We start from the raw sequence: 16958 nt of genomic DNA, 5'->3' as shown, positions 1-16958 counted from the left end.
ACCTCGTTACCATTGATATGGTCAGGCGTTGTGGTTCCGAGAAATTTATTTACGAAGTAGAAGAAAAAACTGTGAATGCTCCTTCGGGTTTAAACTTCGTGACAAAAGAAGAAATTGTGTTAACTATTAATCTTTCGGGATATTTCCAAACTGTAATCTTCAAGGTGGTCGAACAATTGCCTTGCGATTGTTTGCTTGGGATGTCATTTCTTCGGACTACGTCTGCTATATTAGACTATGATAAAAACCTTTTAATTTTGAACAATGGAAAAAAGAGGTTGCGACTTCAATATCGGCGGGATGTGTTCAAATAGAATATTGATGGATTTAGATCCAGTGATCGTGGTGGCCAGCGAAGGTTTTGGCAGAATAAGTCGTCTTCAGCGAAAGCGGCTAATGGGAATTCTTCAGGCCAGACTTCATTGTTCTTCAGGGCCGATTTATCTTCCATGGGGATTAAACAAAAAGGGATCCAGTGTGATTTGGATTTAAAGCAGCTGGAATCTCAGATGTTGACAATCAACGCTCCGAGTTCTTCGCAACTTTTGGAACTGCGAGATTTAATCGAGTGCAACTTGTCAAAGGGACATACTGATGCAGTGGTAGCGCAACCCAAGATGGAAGAAAAGCTGGTGATAGTTGATAATCAGGACTTAGTAACGGCTTCAATCATCGAGCGGATACTTTGGTTGATTTAGCCATGATTTCAACTAACTATGAATCAGTTGAAAGGACAGATGATCAACCTATATCGACTAACAGTGCGAGTCCAAATGGTCAATTGGAAGACAATACTTCGTCAGTGTTGGGCCACAAACAGGATTCTACTGTTTGTAATGGATCTTCAGGTCGATCAATTTTGAAGAAAAAGAAGACGAAGAAGAAAAAGAAGAAACATTCCAAAGAGGTTCTAAATCGAAGTGAAGAAATTAAGTCAAAGATTGAAGAAGACAAAAGCGCTTCGGTCCATCAATGTTCAAAGCCAATTGTAGAAAAGGAAGTGAAAGGCAGTTCATCGGAAGCTTCAGATGCTGACGTCGAATTAGCTGAAAATTTTCATACGCTTCTAAAACGAAATAAGAAGTATGTGATTGAGAACTTACCTCGTCGGACTTTAAAACTTGATCATTCCGGACAGGTGAAAAACCGTGATAGCATACAGGTTGAAAAACCTAAACGCGACGATACCTGGAGTTATCGGGATCCGGATGTTGAATCATTTATTGATTCGGTTAGAAATGAATATGCTGATGTTAAATCTGAATGCGTTAAATATATTAAAGATCTCGTCGGAAGGCTTATAAGTATATATTTATTTATTTGTATTATTAGCTTTACTCTTGTTAAAATTATTAGCGAATACTCTGGACTAAAGGTGTGTCCTATCGAAGCTTTTTGTGGACGTCCGAGTTATACCCCTTTAGAAATCCGATGGAACATCTGTGAGTCCGATCTCGCTGGTAAAACTTCCCAAGAAATTTGGCTGAAAGCTTTGGTAAATATGGAAAAGAGCTGGAATAACAGAAGGAAGCTCATGATGCAGCGTAGAAGAGAGGTGAACTTCAATATAGGAGATAAGGTTTTACTCCGCACACATGTTAAATCGTCCTTAAAGGATCAAATAGCCAAATCTCTAAGTGACAAATGGCATGGGCCTTATGTTGTCAGGAAGTTCCTCACACCCAATACTATTCTTGTCTCTGACGAGAACGATACTATGACTTCTTATAGAAAAAGTCATGTATCAGACGTAAAGATTTATCGTGAACCACGGTAGAGGGATCATTAGATCGGAATCATTTCAGGAAGAGATAAGAAAATTTATGGTAAGAGATAGGTAATACAATTAAGAATATTGCAAGGAATTATATGTACATGTATATTTTTTTGAGAAGTTACTCATCTCAACTTCTTTGTTTTGTTGAATGAATTCTGAAGCAGTGGCCATGAATTCAATCAAAATTGTTAAAAAATGGTAAGGTGAAGAGTATGTGTTAATATTTATTATAATAAATTGTAAATAGTATTTATTGAATTATATATATATGTTTTGTATAAATGTTAATGCTTTCTTGTATTTTGTAGCCACTCTATATTCCTTGCCAATTGGAGGAAAATTTTTGCATGTTGCAAAAATTTTTTTTACGGAGGGGTGATTGTAACGAGTCGCCTTGAGGACACCCCCCGGCTCGCTACTCAATGGACTCGTCCCAAGATGATGACGACTAACGAGAAGTAAGAAAGAGTAAAAAAAATATATAAATACCATATGTTATACTGTTATATAATCAAGCTAAATTTAACTGTTATATATATATATATATATATATATATATATATATATATATATATATATATATATATATATATTTATTTTCTTGTATCTTTGTTAGTTTTTTAAAAAAAATAGAAAAGAAAGGAAAGTGTAGGAGTGCGCGAAAACTAGTCAATATGGAAATCATTCAAACTTGCTAGCGCGTCACGTGATGGTTCGTAGCTACGTGGTATGTGGTTGCCTTCAGCCTGCATACTCTTTCGTGATTCACCAACCGAGACGGATCGTAAATTCGTAGTTTCTTCGGACAGGATGGAACGTGGTTTCGTAGCTGTAGTTTGTCAGCCAGCATGGATTATTAAATCACGATTGCATTAGTGGTGACGGTTGTGAAAGAAACGTGTACAAGTCTTTGCATGTTTTCGTTGTTTGTGTCAGAGTTTAGCTGTGAAGTTAGACTGGGCCAATGAATGTATTGGGCATTACGGCAAAAAAAGTGAAAAGTGTGGAAAAAAGTGCTTAGTGATATGAGTATAATCAGTTTCTCAGAAGCTAGTATTTCTGTTATTTTTCTTTCTTGTTTTAAGCCGAAAGATAATTGAAGTATTGGAGCCGAGGCAGGAATTGAACGGGGGACCAAAAGGAGGTCAACTTGTGCCCGTTTAGGCCTATATGTTACGAGTTTGTTCAAATAGCCAGGGTAATCTTTTGATTACTATAACCTTAGTTGTCTGGTTATTTGTGGAGCATTTTTGCCCAAAGGACGAACTCTACACATTTTTGTGGGACGTTAATTTGTTAAAAGAAAGAAAAAGAACTGAGAAACTATAGTTACTTGCTCTGATGATTTTTTTTAATGCAGGAAGCTTTACTCTTATTAAGCTCAACTGTTTTATGCAAGTAACTGTTTGCACGCTGAAACTAAGTTTAGTTTGAATTTGGCGAGAGAGTTTGAAAAAGGGTTTTTAGACCAAGTGCCGTTTGACCAATATATTTATTCGCTTCGAGTTACATCTCAGTCAGACAACGAAGCCAATCCCGTTACCGTGACACCACAAGACAAGGTAATTAGAAGAAAGAAAATTTGGGTGAGTGAATTTTTTGATTTAAGTAGTATATGGGTCATTTTGTGAACAATTGCAGATTGGTTGTGGTTAAGGTCGTTTCCGCTTTGGTTAGGACGCTATTATCATTTGTGTTCAATTGCCACTGTAGGGATCTTTTTCTTAACCTAGTTAAATCCTCCCCAGATTGTAATTTAGAAATTAGTGGAATGAAAATCCGGGAGTATAGATCCGAATAATTACGAAGAATATTATGAGTATCGAGATTATTTCCTTGTGGATATGTTTATAACCTTATAGCGTGATTCTGGATCGTTAATACGTTCATGTTGCATTCATTCTTAATGAATGATTTCCATTAAGATTCTATATCGAGCCATTAAGAGTAAATAATTGGGTTTTTGATAAGAATCGAATACTGAAGGTTCATTGTGCGATATTTTGTGCATATTTAAGATTAGTAATTGTGTAATTACCATATAATACGTTATCATAAATTGATTTTTGTGTCGGTACAGTCACAGTCAATAAAATAGGACTGGATACAACTTTAGTAAAGAGTGTTATAATTCGAATAGGTGGTTTATTCTAAAGAATTTTAAAAGAATAATTGTGATCTTACTTTCTTAACCGAATTGATTGAAGAATCATTGAATTATTGAGTAGGATTCTCAGTTTTGTACAGTCGGTGTCAAAAGTTAATGAAACGAATATTTACTGGTAAACATTGAAATTTGCTTACAACATTGAAAGTTGATTATCGAGACTGATTAACTTCATACTTTATTTTATATTCAAGCGAATTTGGATTTAAATTAAAACATTGAGATTGTTGTTAGGTATTACGATTACATTAACAGTTACTATTAAATATTTTGTTAATATTTGAGAAATTACCTTCTTACTTTATTTTATATTCAAGCGAATTTGGATTTGAATTAGAATATTGAGATTGTTTGATATTACGATTAAATTAACAGTTAATATATTTGAATTAAATTATTATAACTTTTGAATTGGATTTCTTATATATTGCTACGCGAAATATTAATATCTATTTACATTTTTTTTATTTTTTATTATTATTATTGTTGTCATTGCTGATTTGTGCATTTATATTAATCTAACGTATTAGTATATATGCACAACCAACGCTTTGAAATAAATATTGTTATTGAAAATTTGAAATCTGGTTGTACAATTATTTATGATTATTTGCATATCCTATTTATTGGTATTTGTCAATAACATATTCACAAGGAATTGCAATCCGTCTAGTCTGATAAAGCTGCTTTGGGTTTATGTGTCTGTTCGGTCAAGACTCTTCTTTCAGGTTTGCTACTCGAGTTTAAATCGATTGTTGAATTTTTTTTTCTCTATTAGAGACTCTCGATTTGGATTCGTGTGGCGTGACAAGGGGGAAAGGGTCGTTACACAAGGATGTTTAAACGTTTCTCAAGTGTAACCCCAAGACCCTCAGAATTGAAAAAGATGAAATACAGGTACGAAAGGTAACCAATAAAGAAAAGAGAAACATAGAAATGGTACTCATCATAACAAAAATATGTCTACTTACACAAACATGTTCTGCAGAATTTTAATACATTTCATATCGCTAAAATCAAGGAACAAAACACTTTGGGTTCGAGAGAGAACTGGTATTCATTGAAACCAGTTTTATCTTAACAATCTCAAGCAGGTATGATATAGGTGGGTATTTCGAGTAACGCTAATCCCTTGGTGACTGCAACTACAGTACCAAAATGCAGAATGTTCCATTGAGAAACGTTACTCAGTGTAACGTAATTCAGAGCGTACCATTTTAAAAGTTACACTGACTAATAACGTTATTAACTAGGTGCAGAAATGGGTTACAAAATAGTAACCGTAACAGATAACGAATTTTAAATATTGCACATTTCGTTAAGTTATCCACCCTTGGTTATAGTATTACCATGTGGCCCTTGTCTACCGTTTCAAAAGCATAAATAATAAGCCAATTTTAGCAACGGTTTTGTTTATTTTTTTTTACACCAAAAATTATGACAAATTCATCGCAGATGTTCCATTTAATATAGTATGGGGTTAGCAGTAACGATTGATTTTCTTTCTTTCTTTTCCTTTTTCCTTTCTTTTTCTTTCTTGCTTTCTTCATTCTTCATCTGAATAATATTCCAAATACTACTAACAGAATAACTCGATCCAATACTTTTCCAAAATATTCTTGAAAGATAAATGAACATTTCCAGAAAACTTTTATCCAGTTATCAACACTCCATAACAATATCAGCTTCTTCTCCTCTTTTTTGTCCTCTGCTCTAGGTCCTAGTATTCTTCGAAATATAAGCATTTTTTCCAAACAAGAGTTCCCTTGCTTCACTACTATTCAATATGGGCAGTCACATGGGTTTACAGGTGATGACGTATCACAAAATATCCGTAATACATTAAACCACCAATACATTAAATAATCAGAAACAACGTTTCTTCACAATTAGAGTACAATAAAACAAAGTACAAGAAACCATACAATATACAACATTCCCACATGTGGTAGACCATATATATATTCATGAAGAAATTCGAACCATTTCCTAGTAACCAGATTCAATTGTTTTTTTTTTTTTTTTTTAATAATTTCAAACAGAAGAAACTGATAACTCCCACTTCGTAGTTGGAAATTTTTCTCGTTCATCATTCTTTATGCTTTCTTTTCCTTTTGTGATTAAATAATCATCAGTATATATCAAAATGTTTCCAAGATCTCTTCTCTTAAAGAAAATTTGTGCCAAGGCACGGAAGCTACATTAAAAATTTTCTTTTGTTTTGTTTTCCAAAAGAGTAAAGTGCGTTAAAGCATCTAGTCACAATCAGGGTTTTTAAAAAAGAAACATCAAACAGTGACAGCACAAAGGTGTAAAAAGCTGAAGTTCAACCCTGTTGCAAGGGCTTCAGTAGTTGTTTGAAGAGCCTCTTAATGTTCATCGATTTCCTGTGAAGCAACACAGTAGGCGCCGCCACCACGATCTTTTCTTCCTTGGATGTTCTGAAGTTTCAGGAAAGGAATTGCGTATCACTGCATCAATTTCTGATTCTGGGATGTCATCTAACCACTGTTTCTCAGGAGAGGAATTGAATATGATTCCATCGAGCTCTGATTCTGGGATGTCACTTAGCGCATCATTGTCTGAGACATCGCTTTTATCATCATCTGAAGCTATTGTTGTAAGTGAATTGCTGCAATGTATTAGATGCTCAGGCATGTTGTTGACGAAATCGAGTTCTTCACCGCCGCATAGTAACATGTTCCGTTCGCTCTCGTTATCTTCAGTAGCATTTGGATCGCAGGAAGCATCTTCTGGAACATACTCAATGGAAGGCTCCTGATGAAGTACAAAGGATCGTAAATCAGTGCGGATACTGACATATGGCAACATGCATTTTACACACATGTCATTAACACAGAACCATGTAATTGAGTAAGCACGCAAGGTGTATATAAAAACACGAGTAACCACCTCTTCATCATATTTATAAGTATATATTATATTTCCATTCGCATCCTTGCTTTGGTACTCTGTGCAGCGCCTGTCACAGCATGATGGTATTCCTAGGGTTATCGATGAACGGAAATCTAATTTGCTTTGAGTAGAGAGCCATGAAAGAAGTCTTAAAGTAGTCAGCCATAATAAAATTCAGAGCGTTTCTCTCATACGTATAACTAGATTGCCTATTGTCACCGCACTAAATTTTCCAGCTCTTAGTAACAACAGTGGACACAAGAATCGAAAATCTAGTTTTACCAACAATGATTACGATATTTTGTATTAGGTATAATATAAACAAGAACAGGAAAAAATAAAAATAAAATATGTTTAATAATTTTTGGTATCACCTGACCAGGATAGCAGTGCAGTTTTGGGAGGATGGCGCTGCTGTTGTGCTTACATCAGTTTCTTGGCAAGCGCGGCGGGACAGGGAAGCGGAGAGTTTCACTCTGCAGTGTATCCAATGGTTTTTAAAAGTTGCAGTTTGGATGTTATGCATAGCCTAATCTCTTTCCGCTTAATAAAGAACGCCGTAAGTATGTGGTTGTAGTGAACCATTCCTGCAGTAATGCAGATGTATTGTGAATAGTGATATACGAATGGAAATTACCAATTTAAGAACAACATAGTACAATTGACAATTCAGTGAGCTACTACCATGTATTAAGCAGATTATATAAAAATTGATTACGTTTTATTCGGTGTCATTATAAAACAGGAGCACCCTGTAAAACGCTGCTCGCTAGTTTGTTCGCAAGTTAATATGAAGGGTGTATATATATATATATATATATATATATTTTTTTTTTTTTTTTTTTTTTTTGCTTGCTTGTTACTTAAGATGTTCTGCAAATAACTTCAATAACTTTTGAAACTGTTTGTCTTAACTTGAGCCAGGGGCGGATTTAGGCTGAATGTTTCGAAGTTAAATCAAGGTAAGAGTGTATTGCAAAAAAAAAAAAAAAAAAAAAAAAGTAAAGCAACTTTAGAAAAGGAGAAATAGCTATTGTCTGCAATTTCTAGAACAGAAATGGCCACCTGCGATTCCAAAGGTGGACATTTTTTTTTAGCAAGAACGCCAATGTAAGTAATTTCTTGCAATTTATTGCTTTATTTGACTTCTGCAACGTAAAACAAAAAAGTAATTCCTACCTATTTTAGGTTTTATTTTACATTTATAATACAAAGGTGAAAATTCTTAGGTTTTATTTTTAAAATAAAAAAAAATATCCCATTCTGGGGGAGGGGCAATCTGCCCCCATGAATCTGCCCCTGACTTGAGTATATGCGTGAAGTGGTTTATTACGAACAGGACAAAAAGAACTATGATAGATTGATTACAAGTAATCCGGTTAGAAACACTGCTGCTTGCTTTTTAGTTTCAAAACCGGCCGCCCGCACTCGTTCGCTGGTCAGGTAATATACTGAAAACAGTTAAACAAAAAATTGTTGAAATTTACGTATATAGTATATCTTTGTGTATGAATATTCTTTCGGAAAGCAAGTTTTATATCTGTGCACAATTTCATTCACTTTGGATCACTTCCTCTGGTCGGACCTCAACTTTCAAAATTTTGGATGGGGGCTTTTGCCCCCCTAAAACCGTTTTTCCGCAGAAAATAAAAATACACGTATTCGTGTATTTTATGTGTAGTATTTACCTGCTAAATTTTATCAAAATCGGAGTGTTACACTTGGGAAGTGTTACTTGTTAGTAGAGATGCAAGGGCTCGGGAAAAAACCGGCTTTTTTGAAAAAAAAACTCGGTTTTTTCTGCTTTGCTTTTTTGCTTGGGAAATTTTTGGGCTTTTTTGAAAATTCTGCTTTAAATTGATAAAACAGACTTTGTATCGCTTCTCTATAACACAAAAAATCATTTAATTAGTGGTTGATGCTGATAATAATATAAAACATCGAAAATAAACTATGAATTTCGAAAAAATATTTCAAACAATTTTTCTTCAACATATTTACATTATGAATCCCACAGGATTAACCAATGTATATAATAAGAATATTTTAACCTCCTATATACAAAAGTAAGCAGAGTTGGCAAGAACCATGGTTGTTTTTGAAAATGCCAAAATCCCGTTTTTTGGGGGATGTTTAAACCAGGCTTTTTTGGTTTAAACCAGGCTTTTTTGACTTAGATTTTTTGCTTTATGTATCTATATTACATATTCACAGAAATAAGTTTATTTCGCCTTGATGTTATTATGCAACAGCGGGGTTATGCCGGAAGAACTCCCATAAGCTTAAAGAAGTGCGGTCAGTAAATTTCTTAAGTTGAGAATCTCCCGCCCTAGCCATTGGGAAAATCCCGTCATTACTTGAAATGTAAGACAATAACGGGAAAATCCTGTTATTGCTTTGCATGTAAAATTTAAAGGTCAACGTACCATAATCAGTACGCTAAAACTGAGGTATTAAATTACAAATTTAGTACCGGTACGTAGATATCATTAAAAGTCCAATCCAAGCTAATGTTGGAAGCTACGTAGGCAATCGATATATTTTGCCAATTTCTATCAATATATTTAAGCAATATTGGCTTCTTTATAAAACAACACGCATTTAGGCATGCAGAAATATACAATTTGGTTTGTTTCGTATATTTAGGCTTAACATCCTTACGAAATACCGGGGTTATCAAGGAGAAAACTTTCGCTTAAACTGACATCCGAACCGCTACTTGGATTACGCATGAAAGAAGGTTTGTGGTTCGACCGAGAATTGAACATGGGACACCTTGATTAAAAGGTGAAAGGGAAATAAAACTATTGCAGGTGGTTTGATATCTGGAAACGTTACCATGAAGTTCACACGATTCGCATTTTTCAGTCTTTTTATTTTTGTGGTTTACCCAATCCTCGAGTTTTCTGAATTTTTAACAAGAGGGATTCAACATATCATTACGGAACTCCTCCCCCCCCCAAAAAAAAGACTACGGAATATATTTAAGTTAAGCTAAATACAACTGCATAACAAACATGACTGAGTGATTAGCTTTTGCGCTTCTATCGGGAAGTCCGGGATTCAACCAGCATTCGACCATTCTGACAAAGCTTTTCTTCATTCCATCTGTGAATGTAGAAATAGTGCGTGTACTGTGAGCTGGGCGACTTCCTTTTTTATTGTTTTTAAATCGTTATTATTACTAATTACCAGCAGTGACGGTTTTGCGAAGGTTAGGGGGGCGGTCTTTCGGACTGAAGCCCGTTCCCCAAAGTTACGGAATGTCTGCAACAAACGAAATATCTATTATTTATGCCTTTACTCATAAACTTTAAGCTCCCGTCAAATAAAAATTACGAATGTTTTAAAAAACTAAACATTAGTAAGAAACCCTTCCCAAAATACTTTTCTAAATCCGCCACTGATTCTCAGTATAAAATGATTTTAAAGTTGTATCCGGAAGATTATTGCTAAACATATAAACGAAACGAAATATTAGTTATGCCTGTACTCATAAACTTCAAGCACTTCCCAAATAAAATTAGGACTTTTTAGGAAACGAAACAATCAGAAAAAACCCTCCTAAAGTACTTTTCTAAATCCGCTACTGATTATTTGTATAAATTGGTATTCAAGGTTGTGTCCGGAAAATTATTGCTAAATCACTTCACAGCAACAGTATAACAGAAATGTGGAAGTACGGTTTGACGGATATATTGAAAAACGTACGCTTTGACGGATAAATAGAAAAACGGGCAAGTTTATCTTTTGCGCTAGAAGCTAGAGTACTAAAAGCTCTTAGAAATGAAACACGGATGACAAACTAGAGAAGAAAAAAGATGTCGATAACTCAAAAGTTAAAATAAACTTAAAAAGCCTCTAAAATTACCCTCAAATACTACATTCTTCATGTTAGCTTTAATTCGTAAAACATGTGCTCCATCCATCTTGATGGTGAATTTCAGAGCAAAATATCACATTCAGGTCATGTAATTCTTATCTAACTATAGAATATACTATAAGAAAGCTATTTAGATAGAAAAATCATGAAGTTGAAAAAAGCCAAAATTTCCAAAATTCTCGTTTTTTTCCCAAAAAAGCCGGCTTTTTATGTGAAAAAAAACCATCGATTCAAAAAAGCCGGCTTTTTTGCATCTCTACTTGTTAGTAGCTTTCTAAGTTCATACTTGGACGGGGGAATTTGTTTCGTAACTCAGTAACCGTTTTGGCAATGGGAAGCATGCAGGTGTATATCAAGAGAGATATAGGGTGCCGAAAGCGTAGTGAAGTTCATGCAAATATCGGAATGTATACAATGAACATTATTCCATTTAAGTAGGCTTATAAGATAATAATCTTACATAAGTACCTGAGTAGTATTTTTACCACATTACTTTAATTAGGTTTATCCACCTTGAGTATATGTGACCCTTATATATTGGTATTTTATAGTTACATACCGGTAATAGCTTTTTCCTGTAAATTTTGGTTCTCGTGTTGTTGAACTGTACCACTTCTTTCCTTGTTATCTTTGTAATCAGATTAAGAATATGGTGATTTTTGATGCAGATTAAGATTATGGAGACACTGTTTCAAAGATTTACGTGTAAAATCTATAGATTCACAAAGAAAGAGTAACACATAAGGAACCTAATTATAAGCTCAATATGTTAGAAATAGTCCAATCAGTATGCCTGATTATCAGTGTCAGTAACTGAAACAATACAGTAAAGCTAACACAATTGTAGTGTCATTGTTGTGTAATCTTCCGAACAGAAAGCAATTTTACACAATATGAACTCTCTAAGATCTGATACATTATGTATTTCCAAAAGTAGTTTTGCACCAAATTATTCTAAATAGCTCTCCCCTCAGTACTTTCGATGTTCTAACACTCTTTCAAGTTGCTTGCTCTCGCTTGCAATGAATTTTCTAAGCTACTTTTAGGGACTAAGAAATTAAGTGACAACCGCAACATCATTATCAGCCCCCTAAACACCAGTGCTACTCTCCTCACTGTGTATTAATAAATATACCCTCTCTCAAATATGTCAGATAAAATAGAACATCGACAATAGTTTAGTGGTTTTTATACTGTTACCAGTTTATTGTGCACATAACAACATATGTATATAGTTATTGTCTTTACGCTCCACTCATATTAATATGTGCGTGAGAGATTTGAAATGACAAATATGTAAAGGTACGGCAAAACTGAAGCTGTTGGCATGCATGAAAGAAACACTTAAGAGGCCTTATCACTGCGAAATTAAAATACCGCTAATTTTGCAGTAATTATGTGATATCTTCAAATAGAAAAAAGATAATCGAAAAGTGAAACAAGACCTCCCTAGACAATATTATCTTGCGTAGAGATACAGTTATCAAGACTCACTTATCTGCTTTCGATTTCCAGCCATTTAGAAAATCAACATTTATTTTCGCGTTTCTAAAAAACTTTAAACGCAAAGCTACTAGGCGACTCTTGATAACGCTACCTCATGCAAAATAACGTCGTCTAGGGAGGTCTTGATACACTTTTCGATCACCTTTTATCTATTTGAAGATATCACATAATTACTGTAAAATTAGCGGTATTTTAATTTCGCAGTGATAGGGACTCTTAAAGTCATTTTATGGTTGTCCCATATTGTCAATATGTACGATATATTTATCTTTTATATAACTGGAAAGTCAATCATCTAAAAAAAAAAAAAAGCATTATTTCATTTTTTTTTTCACATTCGAAATTCTCCTTTCTTTTCTTATATAAATGTTCTATATTCTACCACGATGAGGCGCTGGAAAAAAGTGCAGATCAACAGAATAATTTGACGAAGTGTACACTTCCTATTGTGCACTCCATTTGTATACTTCAAATGTGTAGGTCGAAGTGTGCACTTTGCACTTTTGGACACGGCCTAAATTTCATCATTTCTGTCACTCTTAAGTTTGAATATTCATCTGAATAATGTATTTTCGAATACTTTCAGTTTGCGTTCTTTCCTCAAACTAAGCAATCATGTTTCGTATCCATACAGCACATCAGACATAATTATAGTTTTATATCTTTTAAGCTTTAAATTACGAGTATTCGACAGAATTCGTAAAAACAAAGAGTTTGGATTGAATAATAACTAATTTCTTACAGTCCTTTGACATTTAATTTCTTCGTGGATGTAGTTTCCGATGTTGGCGCTAGACAAGCCCGTATCCAGGGGGGTCTAGGGCGAGCCGGTACCCCTAAAATTTTCTCGTTAGGCTTGCAAATGAACTATAATATGGTGATGATGTATAATATGGTTGGATCGGGCCCCCCCTAACTTCAATTGGACCCTCTACATTTTTGGGCTGGCTATCGGCCTGGTGCTAGATATTTGAAAGTATCCAATTTGTTGCGTTCATAACTTACAGTATTTACGGTCACATCGAATTTCCATGTGTTATTTTCCTCTGGATGTTGAAGTGGAAAATGAAGTAGGCGAGGTGATAAAGAGTTTAGTAATTTTCGGGATGAGTTTGAGAAAGTTATATCCAAGTTTAGGAATAGAAAGGCAACCGGAATAAATAATATAGCAATCGAATTCACTAAGAAAATGGGAAACAAAGGCAAGAATGAATTGTCTTGACTGTGCAATGAAATATATGAAACAGGAGAGTGGCCAAAATATTTCCTGAAGACGATCATGATACCGATGGCTAAGAAATCGAACCCAAAGAGATGTGAGGATTATAGAACTATTAGTCTCATATCTCACGAAGGCTGAACAGAAGGCTGTAAGGAAGAACAAATGAACAGATTGACCCCATACGTAGACGAAATAATTGGAGATTATCAGTGCGGATTTAGGCGAAATCGATCGACTATTGACCAAATATTTAACATTCGCCAAATACTCGAAAAGAAGTGGAAATACAATACCCCGGTACATCAACTATTTATTGATTTTAGAAAGGCTTACGACTCGGTTAGGTGAGAAACATTGTACAATGTCTTTACAGAATTTGGAATGCCGAGAAGGCTAAATAGATTAATTAAGATATGTTTAAATGAATCCCAAATTAAAGTTCGGGAAGGAAAATTTTTGTCCACGAGCTTTCACGTCGATAATGGCCTGAAACAAGGAGATACGTTGTCACAATTATTATTTAACTTTGCCCTGGAATACGCCATAAGGAAAATCAAAGATATCAACCAGGGCCTAGAGCTGAACGGTGTTCACCAGGTTATGCGTACGCTGATGATGTAAATTTAATAGGGGATGATAGGAGAACAATAGAAAGAAATGCAGAAGTTTCAGTAAACGCTTGCAGTAACTTGGGTTTAGAAATAAATGCAGACAAAACTAAATACATGGAAGTGCGTCGGTACCGTAATACGATAAAAATTATAAAAGAGTTAAAATATTTAATAATACTTTTGATAAAATGGATACTTTTAAATATCTGGGATCAATATTAATAGAGGAAAATCATATTCACCAAGAAATTAAATGTCGACTAAAAGCAGGAAATTCGTGTTATTATTCAGTTCAAAATCTCTTGTCATCGCGAATTCTGTCGAGGAATTTGAAGCTATAAATATATATATATATATATATATATATATATATATATATATATATATATATATATATATATATATAACGATAATCATGCCTGTTTTTCTGTATGGTTGCGAAACATGGTCGCTTACTCTGAGAGAAGAACAGACTGAAAGACAGTCTGAGAGAAGAACAGACAAAAACAATTTCCTCTACACCAGCGTTTCCCAACCGGTGTGCCGCAGCACACTGGTGTGCCGTGAATGAGCCACTGGTGTGCCGCGAGGAATCGAAGCAAAATTATTAATTTTATAGCAATCAAATTGCCAAACATAGGGAAAAATGTATATTTGTATTTCACATGACTATGAACCTCTACTATGAATCTACAATTTTAAGTTTCATACAGGGTTAGTGTTCTGTACATTTCTAATGTTGAAAAATGTATTTGTTATCATTGTTATGATTATTATTGCTTCTCTATTGTTGCAGATTATTTCGTAACTTGAAAATTTAAAATATAATTCAATCCTTTCGACAAATTACCTACATTTGTGTTTTAAAAGTATAAGAGATTTGTTTGTTCGTTCGTTATTTAGTGATCTTCCTTCTTAGTAAAAGGTTGGATATAGCTTTTAAAAAGAAAGCGTATTTTTAAAAACCTGAGTACAATATTCACTGCAATTGTTTTCTATTTTTAAAATAGAATGAAAAATAAGCATAATGATTTACCACGGGGAAAAACCTCTCTGAGAAGGAGATCAATAATCACAGAAAAAATACCACTGTGTTTTATATTTACAAATAATAATATTTATAAGTGTGCCGCGAGAATCCAAGTAATATCTATAAGTGTGCCGCGAGATTCCAAGTAACACCCGTAGTGTGCCGCAAGTTGAAAAAGGTTGGGAAACGCTGCTCTACACCAATCAGCAAATAGTCGTGCGCGCAGTGATACAACATCAAGTTATTCGGATTGTTTTTGAAAGGTGCAAAGGACTGTGAAAAACGCTTTTTTTTTTTTTTTTTTTTTTAAGGATCTCATAAGTCCCACGTTGGTTGCCTAACCATGATATCAAGTTCTTGAAATTTATACATCTTGAAATCTGTTTTTTCGGGTTGCTTAAAGTCAAACTGACAAACAAGAAAAAAATATCACCGCCGTTCCAGAAACACTATTGTTTCAGATACTCTTCAATACCTAATATTGGAGCCGAAAAGGCTTCATAATTTTGTTCATATTTCAGAAGAAAATGTTTCAGTAATAGCAGCAGCATAATATGATTTAGTTTAAGGAACTGGAGCAACAAAGCTTAGTGCGGTGGCTCTTATGTTTTATTTTTCTTCAGAATACATTTTTTTTTTAAGTTAGATCTTAATGGGAAAAGAAAGCTGGAACACACTGTTGTTTCTTCGCTAAATATGAAATATTAAAAGAAATAAATCCCAAGCCAAAAAAGCATGGAAAAGATATTCATTTTTTTTAAAGTTTTTTTCGAGACCTTAAATCATTATTCAGAACAGTTATTATTCCCACCACTAACTTTTCACTAGACCTTTTTTGTCGTTAAACATTATTCTAAGAACTGTACAAACAATTCGCGTTCGAACTAGAAAACCCTATACACTAACCCTTTTGAGATTTCCACTTTTTAAGTTAAATTTTAGACTTTCAGTCAAGCAGCTATTGCGTCGAGACTATTTATCGTAGAATCGTGGTTCATACCCCGTTTTATTCGGAATGAAACAGTGTTTTCCTAACTTGTAAATTTCACTAATATGTACCTAAGGCAATAAAATTCCTGTCCAAATTCGGAAAAAAGGATTTTAAAAAAATCCCAATTTCCTGCGAATTTCTTCCCTCCGGTACACAACATGGGCATGCAAATGTTACAAAAAAAAACTTTGCTTCATTCCAAACAACACGAGGTATAAACCGTGATACTGGGGTAAATAGTCTTGGTACTAAAATTCATTTACTATTTTTTCCTAATATCTACTATCAACAAGCTCTAGTGTCAGTCAAGACTCTTTATCGTAGGATCATAGTTCGTAACTCTTTTTATTTGTAATGAAGGAATGTTTCCAACTGTACCATTTAAATTTTCCCATTATGTACCAGAAGTGAAAAAATCCCGCTCAAATTGAAAAAAAAAATTGTCAGGAAAAAATAACCTTTTTGAGAATTTCCTCCCCCAGATCATTCTAGCGCCACGGCAGTGGTACAGTTCGAAACGTTACTTCATTACAAACAAAATGAGGTACGATCCATGGTCTACAATGAACACTCTTGACGCTAGAGCTTATTGAATAACAATACATTAGTAACTATTACCCAAAAATGGGGAGGGAAATTTAGTAAATCAGCTCTAGCACCAAGACTATTTATTCTAGGATTATGGTTTGCACCTTTTTGTTTGTAATGAACCAACGTTTTAAATCGTATCACTTGCATGTCCCTATCATGTACCTGAGAGGAAAAATTCCCGCTCAAAATGTATAAAGAAAAGCGGGAAATTCAAATTTTCAAAAATTAACTATCTCGGAATCTTATCTACTCAGGTATATGATA

Source organism: Thermobia domestica, chromosome 9, assembly GCF_964235325.1.
Source record: "Thermobia domestica chromosome 9, izTheDome1.hap1.1, whole genome shotgun sequence".
NCBI lineage: Eukaryota > Metazoa > Arthropoda > Insecta > Zygentoma > Lepismatidae > Thermobia > Thermobia domestica.
Note: the sequence above shows the minus strand (reverse complement) of the source record.